The sequence below is a fragment of the Notamacropus eugenii genome, chromosome 5 (genome assembly GCF_028372415.1).
Source record: "Notamacropus eugenii isolate mMacEug1 chromosome 5, mMacEug1.pri_v2, whole genome shotgun sequence".
In the NCBI taxonomy this organism is placed as follows: domain Eukaryota; kingdom Metazoa; phylum Chordata; class Mammalia; order Diprotodontia; family Macropodidae; genus Notamacropus; species Notamacropus eugenii.
This window is the reverse complement of record NC_092876.1, coordinates 228,800,098-228,823,781: the sequence shown is the minus strand read 5'-3', so window position 1 is coordinate 228,823,781 and position 23,684 is coordinate 228,800,098. Positions and strand designations below refer to the sequence as shown.

General features: G+C 37.1%; 1 protein-coding gene across 5 annotated transcripts in view; it reads right to left on the bottom strand.

The window, feature by feature from the left end:
• The window catches only part of B3GALT1 (beta-1,3-galactosyltransferase 1), a 722,358-nt gene that overhangs the window by 279,940 nt on the left and 418,734 nt on the right, over nucleotides 1–23,684 (bottom strand). The window contains exon 5 of one of the 5 annotated variants that reach the window (XR_011967677.1): nucleotides 1,968–3,163. The exons of the other annotated variants lie outside the window; for them this stretch is intronic. The gene's annotated coding sequence lies outside the window, so the exon portion shown is untranslated. Of the gene's footprint in view, nucleotides 1–1,967; nucleotides 3,164–23,684 lie in introns of those variants that run through there. 5 annotated transcript variants of the gene reach the window in all.

The window sequence follows — 23,684 nt, the reverse complement described above, 5'->3', positions numbered from 1 at the left end:
AAGGAATGCTCTCCTTCCTCATCTCAATCTCCCAGCTTCCTTCAAGACCCAGTTAAAATCCCACCTTCGAAAGGAAGACTTTTCCAGTCTTTCTTAAATTCTAGGGATCTCCCTCTGTTGATTATCTCCAGTTTGTCCTGTATATAGCTGGTTTGTACCTAGTTAACTGTGTTTTGCTTCTGCCATTAGACCAGGATTTCCTTGAGAGCAGGGACTGTCTTTTACTATTCTGTGTATTCCCAGCATCTACAGCATAGTGAAATGGCACGTTGTAGTCACTTGAACAATATTTATTGCTTGACTAACTCTTGGAGGAAAGAGATGGGGTATGGAGAGCTGCTGGAAAACTTCCAAGTTTTTGTGGGGTGTTTTTTAGATTTGGGAATCAGTGGAAGAGGGGAAATCATGAGCCTAAATATCATGTCTCATGCCTGGACCCACTGGACCCACTGGACCCACTCACAGGGTTGAAAAGTTGAGCTCCCATGGCAGATTCAACTTTGCAGCTGTTGGGCTGAATCTGTGACATAGTTCAGCCTTGCACACATAATTCCCTTTTCTGTTATGTGTTCTCAGCATCCAGGCTCTGGAACAGCAAAGGCAAATAACTCAGCACATAAGGTTCTGGCCCCTCCCTGACCCCTTCCCTTCATATACATATGCCAAAGATACATTGCCTTACTGGGGTTTAGGCTAGGCTACTGCTGCCTTCCCTAAGGGTAGGCACCATAGTACAGCGGAATTTAGCTTCGGAACTTCTGACTTTGATTAAGACTAAGTGGATTCAAGTCCTGGGTCTATCATTTTACTGCATGTGTAATGCTAGATAAGTCATTTATTTTTTCTAGGCTGCAATTTTCTTATCTATAAAATGAAAGAGTTGAAAGATGATTTTCAAAGCTGCTGCAGTTCTCACAGTATATGAGTTCTTTTTAGTACCTTCCCAGATTCTTTCTCTCATTTTCCCACCTGGGAACCCCTATAATAGAGAAACTGGATTAGGGCAGAGGCAGTGAGCCTTCAATGCAGCACCACTGAGTACAATCCAAATATCTAAAAAGTCACCTTTGCAAAGTTGTCAATGTTAAATTGCAAATGAGTGGAAGAAACAATACATTTTTTTAATCAAAATTCAGTATTTATCACAATGGAAAGAAGGAAGGAAACAAGTATTTATTGCCTACTGTGTGCCAGGCACTTTGCTAATGCTCTTTACATATATAACATTTGATTCTCATAATAACTTTGGGAGGTAGGCGCTAGAATTATATCGCCATTGTACAGTACATAGAGCACTGGATTTGGAATCAGGAAGATTCCTCTTCATGAGTTCAAATCTGGCCTCAGTCACTTAACCTACCTGTGTGACGCTGGGCAAGTCACTTAACTCTATTTGCCTTAGTTATTCATATGTAAAATAAGCTAGAGAAGGAAATGGCAAACCACTCCAGCATCTTTGCCAAGAAAACCCAAGATGGGGACATGGAGAGTTGGAGGTGACAGAAAAGACTGAACAATAACAATTGTATAGTTGAAGAAACCATACAGATTAGAAAGTGACTTGGCAAGTGTCACATGTTAAGTAACTAAGGCTGATTTTGAGCTGAGGTCTTCCTAACTCCAAGCCCTGCACTTTATTCCACTGTGCCATCTAATTGTCTCCATGCCTTGCATATAGCAAACAATGCCTTGTATATAGTAGACATTTAGTGAATATTGATGGATGGAAATTTGATACATAGTTCAGAAAAAGAGATGACTTTTAACTGCAATGATCTGGAAAGACTTCACAGGAGAGATGGGATTTGACAGGGGACTTGAAGGATAAGAAGAATGTAGACAGATAGTATAATACTTGTTTAGTAGCCAAGATGACTTTTGACCTCTCCTTTTAAAATGCAGGAATATGTGTACAGATTATTTTAAATGGTAGAAAGAGGATTCAGTTAAGAATTAGAAAGCCCAGGTTTTAGTCCTGACTGCATCATTTATTATCTATACAAGCTTGTACATTTTATAATATTGAACCCTAGTTTTTCATCTGTAAATGGATATAATTTACATGTGCCTTAATTGCTTTGCAGATGACTGTTGTGAGGTTCAGATGAGGCAATCTCTGTGAAAGTTCTGAGGAAAATTGCAAAACCCCACATAAATTACCATTATCATTATAATTCTCTAACTGCTTGGTTAGGTTAATCCAATTTTTAAAATGTTTCTTGATGACAGGTAGCAGAGTGATGAGATTGTGACTCTTTCTAGAAGATGAAAAAACTCTCTTGGATAATTCAAGGACTATACCCCTCCCCAGCTCAAACCCAACAATAAAAGAGTCAAATTGGCTGTTTGTTGTTATGTAGCTGAGATAACTGGTTGAGAGAATGAAATTTTTCAATTGCCAACTTGTTGAGATGCTGTCACAAAGCCTGCCAAGAGCTCTGAATGGCAAGATCTGAAGATGAAAATTTGGGGATGCAAACAATTCACATAAAGATATTGGTACAACTTGAAAAAAATCCTGCCTTTCCCTTTTCTTTCCAGTTCTGTAATTAAAGCTATCCACAAAAGAGGGAAACCCAGAGTGAGACCTCAAACCTGCTGTGGAGAAGGTTTGCACAGAGTACCTCTCAGCATGTCTCCCCTGAAATGTCAATCCCATTGAGGTTGACCTTTAGGCTATCTCCTTAGAGAATGGGGGCAGAAGAAACAGGACTCTTTCACGTTTTCCCAGACAAAAGGTTTCATTTGTCTTCCAGTACATGTTCACTTAATTTTTTGTTTATCTCAGAGAACTGCACCTCTATCAAAAGAATATTTCTTTACCCACCGGCATGCAATTCAGAAAATGCCAATACACGGAACTGTCGTTAATGTTTATAAAATGCTGACTACACGTATTGTTCTGATCCATCATTTAGTCTTATTGATGTTTTCTTCAGCGTTTCCAGTCCCAAGGTCCCTGGTTAAACATGAGGGCTTCTTTCACTCCCCTTTTATAAGTCATATCATGTTTCCTGGCAGGGTCCATAGGCTCTGCAATCATGTTGTATTGAAGAATGTCAATCATATGCAGGAATCAGGGTTCTTGAAGGGAACTGTAATGACTTGGATTCCATCTGAATTCTGTTTATGATCAGCAGTGGGAGGAGTGACACTGTATTGTCTGGAATTGTAGAGTGGAACATTATTTGCAATTTTATAGATCAAAATCATTTGTTCCTTTTTGATCTTTCATTATCAACATGGATGTATATTCTTAAGAGCAGGTTGATATTGTATATTTTATATTAGAAAGTCACAGATTTTGAATATATCTCCAGTTTTTCCATAAGCATAGATGATCTGAGACAAGGCTTATTAACAGTATGTGGGGAAAGGCAGTTGTGAAAAGTTATGTTTTATACGAATCACACAATCATAAAATTCAGAGATGGCTTCAGTAATTATTTAGTCTAACACTGAAACAGATTAGGAATCTCCCTACATGTCTAACAAGTGACCAGCTCAAATCTGCTTGAAAACCTATAATGATGAGCAATTTACAAACATTCCAAAGCAAAGTATTTATTAATTAGCACTAATAGTTAGGAATTTTTTTCTTAAGGCCTCAATATATCTCTGCAACATTCACCCATTGCTCCTAATGTGACATTGTGGGGTCAAACAGAATGAGTCCACAATCCCTTGTCTATAGGACAGCCATTCAAACACCTGATGACAACTATCATGTCCCCTTGCTGCCCCTCAACCTTTTATTCAGGATAAACATTCCGCCAGTTCTTCTAACCTTCAACCAATTCCTTCCATATTAGCCCTGTATACGATGTTCTCATTTCTTCTTGTCTATCTTTTCTAAAATGCCATGGCTAGACATGGCTTGACCACGGCGGAATATAATGGAACTATTATATTTCTGGTATGGTATCTAGGTGGCATAATGGATGAGTGCAGGTCCTCAATTCAGGAAGATATGAATTCAAAATCTGCCTCAGATACTTACTAGCTGTATGATGCTGGGCAAGTCTCTTAACCCTCAGTTTCCTCATCTGTAAAATGAGCTGGAGAAGGAAATGGCAAATCATTCTAGTATCTTCATCAAGAAAGCCCTCCCCCCACCCAAATGGGTCACAGAGTGGGACATGACTAAAAAACAACTAAACAACTACAAAAATTAAATTTCCTCCATTGCATTGGACAATATAAATATCTCTTAAAGCAACTTAATATTTACTTTTTTGTCTGCTGTGACAAATTTTTGACTCCTAATGACTTTGTTTTAGCCCATTAAAACTACTACATCTTTTTCATAATTGTTGTCTAGTTATATCTCCCTAATCTTGCAATTATGAAGTTGATTATTTAAATTAAATGTTAGCATTTTATATTTGTTCTTGTTAAATTTAGTATTATCTTCATCCTGGCCTGCCAACTTATTTTTAGTTTCACACACTGTAATTTAATTTAGGATACAGAGTGGATAGCAGGTAGAGTACAGGACCTGGAATCAGGAAGACTGGAGTTCTCATTCCACCTCTGATGCTAACTAGCTATGTGATCCTGCTCATATCATTAAACTTCTCTCATCCTCAGTTTTTTAATCTGTAAAATGGAAATAAACTTATAGAATTGTTGTGAGGATCAAATGAAGTACAATACTTGGAGTGCTTTACACACCTTAAAGTTCTCTATAAGTACTGGTTATTATGGTGATGATTATTAATTATCCCTCCAAACTTTGTGTTGCCTGCAAATTTGACAAGGTATTGATGAAATACTAACCATTCATTTACTCAATTAACAAACTTTACTTAAGCACATACTTCATATTACGTGCAATATATCCCATTACGCACTGGAAGATATTTAAAGGTAATAAGACATAATTGCTGGGGCAATTAGGTGGCACCAGCAGCGGATAGAACACTGTCAGGAGGATCTGATTTCAAATGTGGCCTCAAACAATTATTAGCTATGTGACCCTGGGCAAGTCACTTAACCCTAATTGCCTCAAAAAAATCAGTCACTATCAGGAGAGAATTCACAGTTTATTAAAGAGAGATTATATATGCAAAGATAAATATAATACAACTTATAAATACATGAAAGGGTAGAGGGTACTGTTATGAGATCAATGTCAAATAGTTGCTAAAAAAAGTGGGTCTATTTTGGGGGGGGCATTTTTTGATTTGATTTGATATTGGAAAAGAAATATTTGAATTCTTAGGACTCAGAGTTTAAATTAAAATTATGCAACCTGGCTGATTAAAAATAGACTAATTTCCAGAATGGAGGCAAATATGGAAATTATATGAAAACCATACACAGGAAGAAGCTTGATTATAACTGCAAGTCATTTCATTATTGTATATAATGATGGAAGCTTCACCGCATACTTGAATTAATGTCTTTATGATTTCTCTTTTACATGAAGTGATAGTACCTTGTAATAAGGATATTTCTATCTTGGTATACACTTTGCACATTTTTTTTATTGCCATCAGGAGAATATAAGATGCTTGAAGGCTAGACTTTGATTTTTGTCTTATATCTCCACTACCTAGCACAGGGTCTTAGAAGTAGTAGATGCTTAAGGTCTGTTGAAATGAATGGAATCCATGTCTCTCCAGAGAATGTATAAATGTATAAACATGGATACATATGCACATGTCTAAATATGACATGATAAGATCAACTGGGGAAAGGTGGAAGAGAAAACCAATTTATTAATTAGTGAATTCATAGTTTGATGTTCCATTTATACTGGGAATTCCAGCAATTAATAAGTTGAGGCAAGATTATATGTCTTGACTACATGTCCAATATGTAAACATATTGTTTGAGCCCAGGTGTTTAAGTTTCAAAGAATGTTGACTGCCTGTATGATTTTGGTAAAGTTACGCAGATTCTCTGAACCTCAATTTCCTTATTTGTAAAGCAAAAGGATTGAACTAGGTGACGTCTAAGGTCTCTCCCAAATTTAAAATGCTATGTCTTTGATTTGAAATCTTTGATTTGAAAATCATTAAAAAATCCTAACATGGAGCCTGGACCTTTGATTTCACTGATATACAGACCTTCCAGGTGAGGAAACTACCTCTGTCAATGCAGTTCAACATCTTCTCTGTGACTTACAATCTCATAGAATTGTCCAGAGCCCTGAGGAATGAATGATGAGACTTGCCCAGGCTCATATCATCAATCTATGTCAGAGACGGAATGTGAACCCAGATCTGCCTAGCTTTAAAGACAACTTTCCATCCACTTTACCATATTGCTCACAAAATATATTGTAATAGATAATGACAGATGAGGAGGTTAATTAAAATAAATTAGTAGAATTGAAATGTGGTGCCAACAGGACTCGTTAATGAATTTTCAAATTATTCTTGCCTTCTGTGGACATTAAAGTTTCATTTTCAGTTATGATCCATCTACACTTTCAATTTAATTATGAAAATATAATTGAACTTCATAGGTTTTAAAATTTCTTCCATGATTACTACTATAACCATCACCATTGTTTCTACTTTGTTTGTCTCTTGCCAAGGAATGATTTGATCTCCAATGAGCCTATCAGGATTTTGGTCACCAGAAGTCAAGGTGGAAAGTGGGATTCTAGATAACATGGAGGCAACAGCAGTGGTGATGGTAATCAAGGAGTGGATGAACAAAAAAAATGCATTGTTAGTAGTGTAGTGGTAAGTGTTTAACAATTGACTGACTGAAAAAAGTACGCACAATACATTTTTTACGTTTAATTTAATTTGCACTATTAGTATTTTCTCTGTAATTTTAAAAGTCTAGACAGTGAACCAAAACAATAAATCAAACCTCGATTTGTAGTGTTTGTCCCGGTGATTTCTAAAATGCTGATACTGACAATTTAACAATTAGCTCTAGGGAACCAGTTTGAGCTGGCTCCAGCACATCTCAGCATATAAACCACTGAAAAGGAGCAGTGTCTCCTCACTTCAAGTACCATACAGACTACAAATCAGTTCTTGATAGAAATAATGGAAATCTTTCTTCTTGGACAAAAGTTCAAAAACAGGTCAGACTTTGCCCCTAAATTTGAGTTGAACAGAAAGCAAGTGCATCCCATAATTTGTTTTTAGTGCTACAAATACATCTGAAACATTACCAGTCACCTGTGTCAGAACCAGCAAAGCTTTAGCTGTTGCAGTGTTTTCCATAATGCCAGGTCTTCAATTTTTGTGACCCTTTGTTATATGTATACAGTTATGGTTTTACATAGATTTTTGTAATATCACTTTCTATCTTTCCTAACTCTGAAGAATTTAAATGAATCAATATTATTTGCTATAGACTATAAACATACTTACACATACAGAGCTATACTTAAAGTCTTTACTCTGTGGGTTAGGTACTTTGTATAGTGAAAGCATATTCTCCTGTCTTTTATGGAATCGAACTTAGCATTTCATGTGTCATCCCTAAGGAAGAGAAAAGCTGACCAGCATCTCTGTGAGGCCTTTGATTCCTCACTTGAGAGAATAATCTAAGGTTATCCTCCCGGTACTTGCCAAATAACTGGTATGTATCTTGAATTTTAACTGTCCTTTCCTTTTTGCTTTTACCCCTCAAATAGGCTGAGTTCTCTTCTCCTTCTCCTATTAGCCTCATAGATAAGATGTCCATCTGGGCCCAGGTGGCTCTATGCCATCTGATCCCATACATAAAATCCACTATTTCCTTCTTTTTTTAGCAAACCTTAAATAAAGGAGGGAAAAATTCCAGTCCTATATTCTTATCTTTATCAACCAATGGATACTCTCAAATACCAAAACGTGCATCTGGAAGTGGAGGTACCAGATGATATCTTGTTCCCCACCACACAACATCCTGGAACCCCTTAAAAGGAGGGAGCATTTAACATATGTCAGAGAAGGGACTTTTCTTATATAAGAAGGAAAATCTGGGAAGTTAGCTTTGCGACTGACACATCATCCCAGCTTGGATAGCTACCTTAGTATAGTCCCAATCTGAATGCCATTTTGGAGACTCATGGTATCCTACTTCCATAGTTAGTCAGCTGAAAATAGAATCTTTTAATAAACATACTTTGGAGGAAAAGTCTTGTGTATGGGTTTCCTTTTTCATTCCCTAGTGTGGACACTAGTGGGGCAGCTAGGTGGCACAGTGGATAGAGTGCCAGGCCTGGAGTTAGGAAGACTCATCTCTATGAATTCAAATCTGGGCTCAGACACTTACTAGCTCTGTGACCCTGGGCAAGTCACTTAACCTTGTTTGCCTCAGTTTTCTCATCTGTAAAATGAGCTGGAGAAGGAATGCTAAGCAATTCCAGTATCTTTGTCAAGAAAATTCCAAATGGGGTCAGAAAGAGTCAGACATGACTGAAAAATGATCAAACAACAAGTGTGGACGCAGGGTTATCACATAATCACTTATATGTACAGGTACTGACCGCCAAATGAAGGAATTGAAATGGGTAGGGGAAATTGATCAAGTCTTCTTAGTTTTAAATTCCTCAAATTCAGAAAATCCTCAGTCCAATTGCTACAATGAAAGACCCTAATCAATAGCCCCTAGGGAAGCACTGGCATGAGTGGCATTTGACTGTGAAGCCATTGGAGGGTCTCATGTCAGACCTCCTGCTGTTGGCATTACCAGGTAAGGAGGCAGATTCCTCTCTTTCATCTGTTCCAGTGAGAGATAGCTATTGAAGTAGATAGAATGTTAGACTTGGAAGCAGCAAGATCTAGGATTAAATTTCTCTAATTCTTACTACTTATGTGACCATGGACAATTAACTTCACCTCCCCCAGTCCCAATAACCACATCTAGAAGATGAAGATGCCAATGATTCCCTGGAGCATCTACCTTGGGCTGCTGTGAGACTCAAATGAAATAATGTATGTATAATAGGGTATAGCTAAGCCAGAGCATCCACGGCCTTCTGAAATACTTCGCAAACTTTATAACCCTATATAAATGTCTTTTGTTATCCCTCCCTTCATTTAGAAATAGGAATTTCACTACAAAATCCAGTCACCTAACCTTTCCATTTACCTTTATGTCCTCAAGATTGGAGGAGAAGGTTAAAGAAATTGGAAGGAGTCCCCAGCGTTTTAGCTTCTCAAAGGGTTTGCTCTTTCTTTTGTAGCAAGGACTCTTTTAAATTTTCAGACATTATATGAACATAGGACTAGAGCCGGAGGAGACCCCAGAGAGCCTTTAGTTAAACCTGTTTATTTTACAGATAAGGAAACAGAGGCCCCAGGGGGTGGGTTGTTCACAGTCACACAGGTCGGGTCAGAGGGGGAAATTTGAATCCAGGTTCTCTGACTCAGGAAAGACTCAGAAATTCTTCCACAAAACAATGGTGCTTCCCACCCAATGCTGCTGCTCATAGCTTCTAGGCAGCTGTGTGCAGTGTGGATGGAAAAGTAGGTACCAAAGGGGAGCAGAGTGGGGATCCCATGGAACCATAAGGTTCCCAAGGTTTGTAATTAAGAGGCAGGATACTCCAGGGTGAAATGACAAAAGAGATGGGGTAAAGAAGTGAAGACAAAGGAGGATGATACCTTTATAAAATCTTTCCACTCCCCTACATTCTCCCATACACACCTTTGGGAGTGAGCGTGACATAGAAAAGGAAAGAGGAGTAGGGTTGAAAGTCATGAGAAACATGGGTTCCAGCCTTCTCTTCACCCAGAAAAATCCTGCTGAAATTCTGGGGTCTGAGTACTCTCTCTCTCTCCAAAATAGAATGGGGAAAATTACTTTTCACTGTATATCTGTACATTCTTTTTCTTTAAAAGAGATGTAATTTTAGGAATGCAGCCTCTATTTAGCTAGGTATGATATGTGTAGCTCTCTGATCATGCCAGGTTAGCCATAAACACAATACTATGTTTAGGTTCTTTCTGTTCCTATCTATATCCTGGGTATCATGTAGTCAGAGGAAAGAGGATGCTCCTCTGTGGGGGACAGGAGGATATGAGAAAAAGGTGGCAAAAGTCTCTCCCTCCTGAGAGAGGACATTCATTGCTAGGGCTCTGCCAGGCTCCAAGCCCAGAGCAGAACCCCAGTGCAGTCAAGTTAATATTACACTGAAAGTCTTAATCCCCTCAAATGCTGACAGCTGCCTTTAAATTTGCTCCATTATAATCCAGATGAATTCAATTTCTTTTTTAATCTTTTCAGGAAGTAGAAAGGTAGATGAGAGCAAAAAGAAGGAATAAAAACACAGCAGGTAGTTATCCACACTTTTTTTCTTACTTGTCAGAGACATTAGTGTTAAACTCAGGCCAGCCAGAGAAACTTTTAGCCCTTTTACATCCTTGGAAAGTTGTAAAAATGAAAACGAAAGTTTTAAGTTGTAAGGGCACAAAAGCTGAAGAAGGAGAAATGGGAGCCAGATTTAAGAAAGAAACTGGCCTAGAATATGCTTTTGTTTGAAATATTATGATCCCTTTGGGAATGCTTTCTCAAGCCACTCTCCATTTAGCTCAACTCAACAAGCATTTATTAAGATCCTGCCATGTGCAAGGCATTATTCTAGGCACTGGAGATATAAAGGTAAAATTTAAAAATATATCCATACCTTCAAGAAGCATCATAGGAGATGACACCCAAGTCTGGCCTTGTAGGAAGCAAAGAATTCTAAGATGAAAGGAAGAGGTATATTCTAGGCATGGTGAGGAATTTGTACAAAAGAATATTAGCTGGGAAAATTATCGTTTTATTATGATAATAAATTATAATTTCTTTTTACTAAAAAGTTCTTTATTATATGGGCTGATTAACTGGGGAGACTGTAAGGAGACATTCAGAGAAAAATGTAGGTAATGTCAAAACAGAAGATATCAATTAAAAATTTAATTTTAAAAAGGGAGTCTTTATTTTTAAAAGTAGACTTTAATTCACTAAATTAAATGGTTCATGACAAAATATGTGGTCTGCTTTTTCTAAGGAAAGTCTCTGGTTCAGTTAAATTCTAATCAGATTACTCATAATGGTTACTTGTTCTTGGATTTTTATCCCTGCCTTGGTCCAAAGTCTTTCCATTGCAGCTCACAGCACAAGGGCAGGGTCTTCATTTTTGCCTTTCTTCCTATCCTTAGCAGTTAGCCCAGGGAATATGGTAAGACGTTAGTTAATAGATGTTTGTTGACTTGATCCTCATGTATGTAAGCAGATAAGATGCAGCTCAACTGCTCTGCCTAGCCTCCTGTCATTTCAATGGAGGAGTGGAAGGATACACACAAGGATGAGTGTTGGAGGAGGTTCTAGCTTTATTCTAGTTTCCCTCTGCTATTTTTAATATATATATATATAATACATATATATCTATATATATATATATTTATCTGTAAAATGATCTGGAGAAGGAAATCACAAACCACTCCAGGATCTTTGCCTAGAAAACACCAAATGGAGTTGGATGCAACTAAAATTACTCAACCACCACCACCACCAACACCTTCTTTCTCTTGAGGCTTATCATTCCCCGCCACCAATCCCCAACCCCTACTTGCCACTCCACATGTTTGTAATCATTTCCAGGGAGAAAAGGTTTTGAAATGCTGGTTATTTACCAGACCTATTTTGAAATGTGGACTGAATCAGAGACTTTCATGGGTCATTTTTTGGACACTAGCTTTCCTACATTCCAGGTAAGCTTCTCTTAGCCTAACTGAATTCACCTGCCTCTTTTCCTTGGTGGTAGTCTTGAGATGTCCTAATTTCTTCATCTGTTCACTAAAGTCCAAGTTGTCATCCACTGTCAATTTCCCCTTGCCAAAGGAATTACTCTAAATTATGGAGAAACTAGTTTAAAATGGATCATGCCACTAGGATGATTATAATATGATCCAAAAGCTCTCCTTTGACATGGAACAGAGGCAGCTATTAGCACACTTCCTCATCTGAATGCAAAATACAATTCAGGGAGGGATTTGGTATGTTTTAGTGTTTGAAAAAAATTTCTTCCTTTAGAATTTTCAGCCTTCTTACCTTTTAATTTTATTGGTAACATAATGATACTCTAAAAACACAGATGTCTCTTTAGTCTCTATGGCTCCATTAGACTCTGATATATGGGCAAAACAAAATTTTTTTATCATATTACCATATTTTTTTTAAAGTACTAAATAAGTGAATAGCCAAGCTCCTGCCAAAGGACTGAGCAGATGAAGGTCAGAATACTTGGGGTGGAGTTAGTATGGCTTCAAAGGTTAGCCATCCATTTTTATTTCTATGGCATTTCATGGCCTTTGGAGTTGCAAACTGGTCTATACTGTTTTTTAACAAAAAACATACTTGACTTGGGTTTTAAATGGCTTCAGGGAAGAAGATGGAGGAGCTTATGCTTTCTTATTTTCCTTTCCTTTTAAAGACTGTCCAACCCTAAGTTTTTCTGAAGTTCAGTGCACTTCCTTGACAAGTTATTTGTAGAAAATAAAATAAAATCTATATTCCTTATGATTCATGCTTGAGATTTATTCTCCAATTAGGCCTAGGCCTCTCTTCTTTATGGAGCAAGATTTGGCCCAGGGGAATACTAAATCCTTTAAGCTGATGGGAAATCATTAGCTGGTTGATCAGTTGGGATTGACCAAAATTAGACAGCAATTCAGTATTTTTTTAAAAATGAAATAGGCAATTATAGGTTATTTCTTAGTAAGAAATTCTAGTTGCTTCTCAGAAACATTCTTCTTACAGTTCAATGAAAATAATATTGTAAAGCAAGTACTTCTTAGAAGGGCAAATGCAGAGGTTCAGCAAGAGAAGGGCTTTTATGTCCAGCTTCAGCGGTAGTCATTATCCAGGAATCATTCATTCATTCACTCATACACATCAAAGTTCAAATAATTTTTTTTTCTTGGCAGTATGGAACACCATTGAGAACACAGATAATGTGAAGACCCAGTCTTTACCTTTAAGGAAATTCCAGTATAAGTGCGATGTGAAAAAAGGTGAAGGATAGAAAGATAAGAAAAAATGTTGAATCATTAGGAAAGAAATGCAAAGTGAAAATGAATGTCTAAAATGCCATCATATAAACTGTATGTCCATATTCTGAAAGGATATAAAGGAATGGACAGAATGATGCAGTAAGGTATAGAAGATGTCTTTAAGGAAGTGAATTTCGAGTCATGTTGTGAAGTCATATACTAGGGTTTTATTATGGTGGTATTAAGAAAGCATGTAACCCCACTGGATAACACACATGTCCTGAAAGAAAGCAATTATAACTCCCACCTGAACAAAGGCCAAGGCATTCTAAATTAGGGAACTGGGACTGAAAATTATAAACCTAGGTTATAATTTCATCTTAAATAATATTTCCATTTCTTTCATCTTTCCATTCATCTCTTCATTAATGGGCTAATGAGACTAAGATCTAGGCTATACTATGCAAAACTTGTATGAAAACAGAATGGAGAAATGCAGATTATACTAGATTCTTCCAGTCTTTAGATCAGACCTGTGATCCTACTGCCAGTGGGAAGCATGGCTTCATTTGGAGATGCCTGACATCCAGCTAGAAGTCCATGCCCTTTTACTTTCTAATGTGCCTTATTATTTTTTCTGGAACTCTATCAGTATAGAATTCCTTTGGAAAGCTCTGCTCAGTTACAATCTAGAGCAAACCAGGTAACTTTGCAAGCTATACTAACCCTTTCAGGTCACTAGAGAATATTTCCAATATATTGCTTACCAAGATTTTTATTGTTGGTTATTTTTCCATAGAGGAAAAAGGACACCTAATAATTTCATTAGTGGTACTTGTTTTTATCAATGGGTGTTTCTGTTTATACTTATATATCCAAACAAATTGTTTGCCTTGATTACCAGCCATTAATATTGTGTTGGCATTTTATAAGTACTTTTGAAGATCTTAAGTATTGAATTTCATAGCAGGAAGCCAGAAGGCAAATATTTTTACATGGTAATACTTCTGATTAGGACATAATCCTTAATTAAACTAAGAAATAATTAGCCTTGAAAATTAAAAAAAAAAAAACAATACACAAAAGTACAATGGGTGTATTTCCTAATTGTCTTTTCCTGTTTTGGACCTTAGATGATATGAAGTTTTTTACATTGTAACATCCTAGAAATTGTTGCTTACTACACAAACCTTACTCCAACCCCCCAAATCCCCCATAAACCTACCTCCTTTGAGCTTGTTTATAATATTTTTCTTCTTTTCCTTTTTCCTTTCCCCTTCCTTCCCTTTCCTCTCTTCTCCTTTCTTCTCCCCTCTTGTTTTTTTGCCTTTCCTTTCCTTTCCTCTCCTCTCCTTTCCTTTCTTTGCTTTTTTTCTCTTCTCAGCAAGTGACTTAGCCTCAGTTTCCTCCTCTATAAAATTTTGATTAAAAAGACCTACCTTTCAGAGTTACTGTGAAGATAAAGTGAAACAACATTTGTAAAGCCCTTGGCGAAGTTTGAAGTGCTGTTTAATGTGAGCTATTTTTATTTTTCCTCCAAGGTCTTCCCATCTGGACCTTCATCATCAGAAAAGTAGTCACACATATATGTCTTCTACATGTAACAACCACAACAGTTATGCACGTATATGTGTATATGTAATGTATATGTATGTGTGGTGTATATATATATATGTGTGTGTACAAATATATATATATATATATAGCCATAGCAGTTCAGGAAGATTATTATGTCACAAAGGAGTTTCAATGTACTGTTTACAAAGGAGAGAAATGTGAAATAGACCTAGAATGGTAGGTTGGATTGTTGTTGGGGACTTTAAATGAGAAATGGGAGTGGGATACTTGAGATGAGAGTCTCAAGAGCCCAAAGTGGGAAATGGGACAGAGACTGTGAGAGAACATTACAAGGAATCTGTAAAAAGTGCTTCAGAGATGACATCTGCATATATTCTACATATGCAGGTTGATTCCTTGGGGCTGATTCTTTAGAGAATTATCCTTTACTATATATGCCAGGGGTTCTTGGCCTTTTTTCTTGTATTGGCCTGTCTGGTAAAGCTTAAGGAATGTTTTTAAATGCATAAGGTAAAACATGCAGGATTAAAAAGAAAGAAATTATACTAAAATACATGACCTATCATCTATCTGTGCTCTCTCTCTCTCTCTCAATCTATCTACCTATCAACAAATTCATGGACCCATGTGAAATAGCCCCTAACTTATACTCTAGTGACAATTGCCAGTGAGTAGCCAGACAAGACTTCCTCAAACTATGAACCAATCCCTAGGTACCCATCTCCACTGAGGTTAGGGCTAGAAGGTTCCAACCTAGATACACAAAAAGTGTAGGTTATTCCAAACATCATTGGAAAAGACCATCAGCTTCAGCTTTTTCTTCAGTGGAGAAATGGAGAGAAAGCATTTATGGTAATAGCTCTAGAACAGTAGCTACAGATAGAAAAATGGGGGTGGGCAGCAACCAGAGAAGAAATGGCTATTAAAAAGAAAAGACAAAAACAGAAGCTGATTATGAAGATAGAAGACAGACTTGCAAGAGAGTGAACTCTAGCATTACTACAAGGTCCCTTTAGCTGTTGGGATGTTTGGAGCAGCTGACCTACCCTTGGGCTTTCCAGTTAAATATGGACAATTTCACCCTCCTTCACTATCTTTTAACAGAATAGATTATGGATAACTATTCACATATACTTGCCATAACCTGGCCAATGTACATGAGATTACATTTCTTACAAATGAATCTACCATAACATACTCAGGACATGTAACCATCAGCACTTGAACTTTGCTCTCTGATAGTCTTTCCCACCTATTTCCCTTCTCCTTCATGCCAGGATTTCTGTTTTCACTAGAAGATCTTCAGGACAGGGATTGTGTAGACTAATGGATGTTACATCCTGCCATGTACAATAGAACTTAAAAATCTCTTTTAAAAACAGGCTTGAAATACCAAAATTGCTTTTTCAAAGAGTCTAAATGACCAATCTTGCTGACAATTGAATTGAAAGGGAAAAAAGTTTAAACTACAGCAGGAGGTATTTGGGTTAGATACTAAGAATTTTCTATAATAGTTACTGAGAGGTAGTGGGGCATACTGCATTGTGAGCTGGTCTTAAAGCCAGAAAAACATGGAGTTAGTGAGGTTGCTAGGTGGTGCAGTAGCTAGTGCCCTAGACCCAGAAACAAGAAAGACAAGTTCAAATCTAGCCTCAGATATTTACTATCTGAGTTACCCTGGGCAAGTCACTTAACCTCTGTTTCCTCATTTATAAAAATGGGGGATAATTGTATCACCTACCTCCCAGGGTTATCTTTAAAATCAAATGAAATAAGATTTGTAAAGTGCTTTGCAAACCTTAATGCATTGTGTACAAGCCTTACTTCTAATGGTTCTTGGTTCTGAGATTCTGAGCAACTCATTTTCTCTCAGTGCTCTAGCCAGCACTTCCTAAATTGTGGCTTGAGACCCCATATGGGTTGGAGAAAAATTTGGCAACAGTGAAAAGATTTCTGGCAACTAATTCAAAAACTAACTCAAAATCAAACACGTAATGAATTCAAGGTGTTTCTGGCAGCACTTGCAACATGCAACTTCATTACAGCCTCAGTTTTGAACAGGAAGCATCCATACCTTGCACTGCACATGCCTTCTGGCCACACAATGCCAAACAACAGTGCTGAAAAGTGATGAGGTCCCCAGTGGAAAAAATGTAAGAAGCCCTGGTCTAGACAACTCTCTAAAGCTCTAAATTGAAAAGAAGTGCTGACTTCCTTTGGAAGAGGGGTTTCCTCACCGAGGAGTTACCCACACCAATGAGAACTCCCTAGTAGTTAGGAAACAGAGAAATAAAAGCATAACTAAAGGGTTGCCATCATGTTCATATCCTCTTGAGACCTTTAGACCTCCAGAAATAAGAGCTTCTCAACTGTTTAATTTGTTTTTTAATTGTACTGTCACCTAAAGGTCATTTGAGATAGTGGTTGAGAGGGGCACACTAAAAAAACATGTAAGATTTGATGGGTGTAGACTCAGGAGGAAGACATTTGCTAAGATATTCTAAGCGATGATATCAGAAGAATATTCCTGTGCAGAGAACTAAGGAATCAGAGTAAACTAACAACTAATTATGAAATTGAATATTAATGATACCAGCTGATATTCCTGGGATTCAGCACATTTCATTTGCTTCTCATTCCAGATCTATGTTTTTTTCCTCTTTGTTGTCTGCATGATTTCACAGGTTTTGTGCATTTTCTTTAAACATGGTCTCTACCTTTGTACCAGAAATATATATATACAAATATACCAGAAAAAAATTCCTTCTAAACTGTAATATTTAATCTTAAATGTAAATATTGTTATGAATTTCACTCAGACTATAGTTGCCTATCCTCTAAGTATCTTGCTGATTTCCTGGAGATTATTCAAGGTAAGTGTGAATTTATAAATTTTAAAGAAATTAGAAAACGCAAAAGTAAAAAAAAATAATTTATTCGTGTGACTACAGATTTATTTTTCAGTATTGTAGGTTAGCAACATTAGAGTTACACTATATTTAATAAATATCTTTTTCATTAGGTTTTTTTTTAACAGCTTCTGGGTTCTGAAATTTCTAAATCAGAAGGGCACTTATTAAGCATCCAACTGTGCACAGCTTTGTTCTTTACAGACTACAGAAATTAACCTAACATCAGATACATACAGGTCCTGCTCTCTGAGAGTCAGTCATTTAAATATAGTAGATTACATATTTAGGATGACTCAAATTTACAAATGAACTTCTTTCTCTGTCTCTCTGTCTGTCTCTGTCTGTCTCTGTCTCTCTTTTCTGACTTTCCCCCTCCCTCCCTATCTTTGTCTGTCTTTATCTCTCTGTGTCTCTGTCTCTTTGTACACTTATTGCCAGGGAATATGTAGCTCCCTCCTACCTTAGATGCCCAAGTAAAGACCCACAGAGAATTTGAATAATCCTCATTTCACAGGAGTATTCCTGGTGGACTGTGACACAATGAGGAACATATTAGGTTCTTCTTTGCCTCTAGACTTAAAGTCCTTTTTTGTATCATGGACCCTTTGGCAATCTGATAAAGCCTATTAATCTCATTGCAGAATCGTGACTTTAAAGGCATAAAATAAATAGGGTTACAAAGGAAATAAACTTTATTGAAACAGCAATCAAATTATTTTTTAAAAGTTCATGGATCCCAGATTTGGAATCCCTTCTCCAGAGTCATGGGATGTGCTGATGCAAGTGGGAGTCACAGAGTCAAGGTATTAGGGAAGAAGTGTCATTAGACTGAAAAATTACCTGTAGCTAAGTTGAAATTGGGCGAACAGATTTAAGAGTATTGGGAAAGGCAGTTCCTGACTCCTGGGAGATCTTTTGTACCTTTGGCACCTTAGTACAAGAGAAGACTTCTAGATTAGAGACTTCTAAAGTTTCCTTTTTGAGCTGATAGGCATTTGGAGATTTTAGAGATGGAGAGTCACTTCTTTAGGGAAAAGAAATAATCACCATTGAATGGAAGCTAAGGAGAACTGCAGGAAGCACAACCGATAAATCTAGTGAAAGAAGACATTGGAAAGGACAAAAATGGAAGACTAATCCAGTCAAGCAGCCAGTGAGATTTGCTAAGAATGGTTGAAGTTTGAGTTCTAGATCCAATAAAGCAGGAGTCATGGAAAGAGGGACTAGGATATTGAGTAATAAACATTGACATCCCTTGAAAATAATGGAGATATAAGTTGTAGCAAAGTGATAGCCATGAAGGTGCATATAAATGTGAAGGAAAAACCCACTAACAACAACCTCATCCTGAGTACCCTTTGCTGAAGCCTTATCCAGTGCAATATTTTAAATGATTAATATTATTTTGGCCTCTTAGGAGGATAATATTGACTATGATCTTTGTAAGATCTTTTTGTTTTCATTAACTTATAAATTACCTTTTAAATACACACACACATATTTGATTGATCATTAAAAGGACTGAATGAACCTTTTGAATATGTATATTTCTAAAAGTTGGTGATTAAAGCCTAAAGTATGTGAAAGATGCTAAAATTCCTAGATTGTCAGGGTGAGGCAATAAGTTAGCAGTAGTCCAGAAAAGCCTGGGTCATTTCTATCATGAGGAAGCCACAGACATAAGGATAGATAGATAGATAGATAGATAGATAGATAGATAGATAGATAGATAGTTAATAAACAAAACATTTATTAACTGTTGTGCCAGGTACTCTGCTAAACACTGGAGATACAAGTATAAGTAAACAATATGCTCTCTACTCTCAAAGACTTTACATTTCAATGAGAGAAGACAACACAGAAAAGAGAACTGGAAAAGGAAAGGGATGAAGGGTAGCATCATGGGAGCTGGAGAAGTCCAGAGCATACATGGAGCTGAGAAGTAAGCCTGTCTGGGGTCACTAATGAACGGCTAGTCTGTCCTGGGAACTCATTAATCAGGAGATCAGATCTCAGGGTGAAGGTATGTCCAAGCTGGGGATGCTGCTACCAGCAGGTAGAGAAGTACAGAGAATGAATCTAGCTGGGAGGAAAGTGAGCATGGCGAGGATTTGGAGCTAAAAGAATCCCTCAGGATCATTTAGTCTAGTCCTCTCCTTTTGGTGATGAGAAACTAAGGGGCAGATGGGTGAAATGACGTGCCCCAAATCACAAAGAAAGGAAGTAGAGGAGCTGGCATTTATACCTCGGTCTCTTCTGACTCCTTAATATAATAACTGATACCACAACATTACCCTGCCTCCCTTACTAGGAGGTGGCAGTGTGAGAACTGCATTTAAGAAGATATATGCAGTTTGAAAATGTCTAAAAATTCACCTTAGTTATGAGCTTCTTTTCACTTATTTTTAGCTCAAATATACTTTTCAGCTCTGTGACAAGTGTTGTTGTTGTTGTTGGGTTTTGCATGCTAAAAACAGCATCAGAAATGATCCAGATTAACCTTTAAGTCATTCAAACTTGTCACTGGCTTAGTCCAAAATGTTGACTATGTCTTCATCTTGGGAGGTACAGAGCATCCCTTGTTAGATTTCTATTTCTCCCTCTGCCCTGTAGATCTGATTTTATACACTGCTGTGAAAGGGGGAAAATAAGAGTGTGGCTGTATCTTAACAACAGGAAGTAAAGCCACCTTTTATTTCAAAATCTTTAGAGGTTTTTCAGACAAAAACCTATTGGTTGATGCTGAGGTTGATTCATAACTGAAGTCTCTTTAAGTCTTTACACCAGCGTTTCCCCCGCCTTACCTGAATCCATGGCATATAGCAATTCCATACCATAGGTAATGCCATACCTCAAACTAATGTCAAATAATGATGAAGATAGAATGGGAGCTTTTGTAGTACAAACAATATGGTCCTTGTGAACAGTAACAGAACCCTTATTCATCAGAATAGAGATTATAATGAAATCCTTTGGACCTGATGAGACCACTAAGTGAAATAGTATAGAGGGGAAAAAAGAAAGAGACCCAGGATAGAATCCTGAGGAACACCAGTGGTTACAGTGGGTGATTTAGATAAGAATCCAGCCAAGGAGACAGAAAAGGAATATTCAGATAGGAAAGAGGAGAACAAGGAAGGATTGGTGTGTCCCCAGAACTTAGCAAGAAGAGACTATCAAGGAGGACATGATGATTAAAGATATCAAAGACTGAAAAGAGGTTTCATAAAATAAGGATTAAGAAAAATCCACTGAATTTGACCACTAAGAGATCAGTGATAACTTTAGAGAGAGTATTTTTTTTAGCTTTTAAAAATTTTTCTTTATTTTTCTTGAGGGAACAATTTTGTGGAATGATAAGCTTGGAAGTCATATTGTAAGGGGTTGAGAAGGGAGTGAGAGCAGACACTAGAGTGGTTAGCCATTTCCCTCCCTAGCTCATTCTCTAGGTGAGGAAACCAAAGCAAAAAGGGTTAAGTGACTTGTCCAGGGTCACACAGCTAGTAAGTGCTTGAGCCCATATTTGAACTCAGAAAGATGAGTGTTTTTGACTCCAGGTCCAGCACTCTCTCCACTGTGCCACCTAGCTGCCCTTTGTCTGCCACTAGAGTTGTACTAAGAATTCTTTCTGTGACCTCACAGAAGATGAGCTTAAAACTAAAGGCTTTTATTCAATTACAGAAAACAATTATTTAATCCACTGGTATAATGGTTCATAGAATATTAGTTATAAAATCATAAGAGGATACTGACTCATCCTAGCACTGTTTCTATCTGATTTTCTTTGAAATAGGCAGTGATGATGACATGAAATGAAATTCAAGAAATTATGTAACATTATTTCAGATTGAAAAAATTTAGCATTTTCTGGATATTTACAGAGGTATGATCAAATGGCTAGTATGAGTCACCAGAAGCTCTCTGTCTTTATAAACTAACGGGAAAACCGATCTCTGTCTTACAATTACAAACTTAAGAATCAATAAATAACTTGTGCTGGAGCTGGGGCATAATTAAAGGGAGAACAGTTGCCCACATCCATCTAATCCTGATCCATAAGATAAGCACTTAAGAACAGTATTTTTAATAAATGTTTACTAGATGTCTCCATCAAAAAGATAAGAATGAAATAATAACAACAAATCCACTGGGTGGATGATATTATTCTCTATGAGCTTTGAACTGAGTTCTTTTTTCTCTTCTTAACTTGAAATTTCTTTGACCTACAAATAGTATCTATCAAATATGTACAAAGACATGACCTGATGACTAGAATTATACCCCAGAAGCTCATTACTTTTCCTAGTCTGAAATAAAGCAAAAACCTAAACTATAACCACAGATCCCTAAATATCCTGGAGAATAGATTGTAGTAAAACCTGGCCATTATCATGGATTGAACCGTTGCTCATCATTGCCTGGACGTAGCACTGATCAATAACAAATCAAGGAACTTTTTAATAGATGTCAAATACTCATAATACACAAGTATGTATTATGAGTTCCAAAATAGTAGCAACCCTTCAAAATACAGCAACCCAATAAGAGGAGATCTAAATCATATAGGCATAAGAAAAGGTGTATCCTTACTGTCCTGTCTGCTCCCGGACTTATGCTGAGGATGTTTGCAGTGAGTCTACAGAGGATAAGATTATAGCCTAATGCTTTCATTCAACTATAAAAAAGCACTTATCTTGTCCAGCTGTGCAATAGTCTGTAAAACACTAACCATAAAGGAATAATAGGGTGGTGACTTGTCTCAAGACTATTTCTATCTGAAACCTATTGAAAAAAAGGTGAGAATGATAATAACAATTTTTGGTGGGGTCCAGACCTGTGACTTTATTGGAAAAGAGTAATTCTAGAGAAGGATTTTTCTTTCTTTTCCTTCCTTCCTTCCTTCCTTCCTTCCTTCCTTCCTTCCTTCCTTCCTTCCTTCCTTCCTTCCTTCCTTCCTTCCTTCCTTCCTTTCTTTTTTCTTACCAATGTATATTCACAATGTATATTCATAACTGCTTTACAGTTATAGAGAATTCCCTGGGGGTTCTGAGAAGTTAAATAACTTGAAACAACCCATGACCAAGTATGTGTTACAGTGGGAATTGAACACAGGTTATCCTGGCTCTGAGACCAGATCTCCATCCACTATGTCACATTGCATTTCTACAACAAAGCAATGACAACAACTCAGACACATTTTGCAGTTTCCAAAACACTTTCCTTACCACAACTCTATCATCAGGCTAGAAAGTGTTGGAAGCAAGTTTTGCACTTAGTTCTTTAGAAGCCATGAACAATTTCCTTTAGGGGAAGCCTGTTTCACCACTTCCCAACAGTGAGTAGCTAACTGTTTCATGGCAGAGTGTAAGAGATCTAGCCAGCACCATGTGGTAACAAAACTCTATGGAGGGTAAAACACTGTGCCTTGTATGTCAGTTTCTCACTGATGTTTCCAGAGGGCACTGAGGTGTAGTATCTCACCTACAGTCATGGATGATTGAAATTGAAATTTATTTTTTCTTTTTAAAAAATAAGAGCAACTTTTTGTGGTGGCAAAGAATTGGAAATCAAGGTGATGCCCATCAATTGGGGAATGGCTGAACAAGTTGTGGTATATAATTGTAATGGAATACTATTGTGCCATAAGAAATAATGAGCAGGAAATTTCAGAAGAACCTGGAAACACTTACACGAACTGATACTAAGTGAAGTGAACAGAACCTAGAGAACGTTGTACACAGTGACAGCAACACTGTGTGATGACCAACTTTGATAGACTTAGATCTGCTCAGCAATACAATGATCTAAGACAATTCCAAGGGACTCATGATGGAAAATGCTATCCATCCATATGCAGAGAAAAGAACTATGGAATCTGAATCAGATCAAAGCATACTATTTTCACTTTTTTGTTTTTTATTTCTCATAGTTTTCCCCTTTTGTTCTGATTCATCTTATACAACATGACTAGTATGATTGTAAATGTATAACCTGTGTCAGTTTGCTTGCCATTTTGGGGAGGGAGAAAAAGTTTGAAACTCAAAATCTTATAAAAGTGAATGTTGAAAACTATCTTTACCTGTAATTGGAAAAAAATACTAATAAGTGGGAAAAATATAAAAAAGAGCAAAATGATTAAATTTTTTGAAACTTTAGTAATTGAGAAGTGATGGGTTTCAACACAAATGAAATAGGATCTATTAGTACCAGATCTTGAAGATCTTGTGAATTTTTTCCTAGCGTGATTAGACTA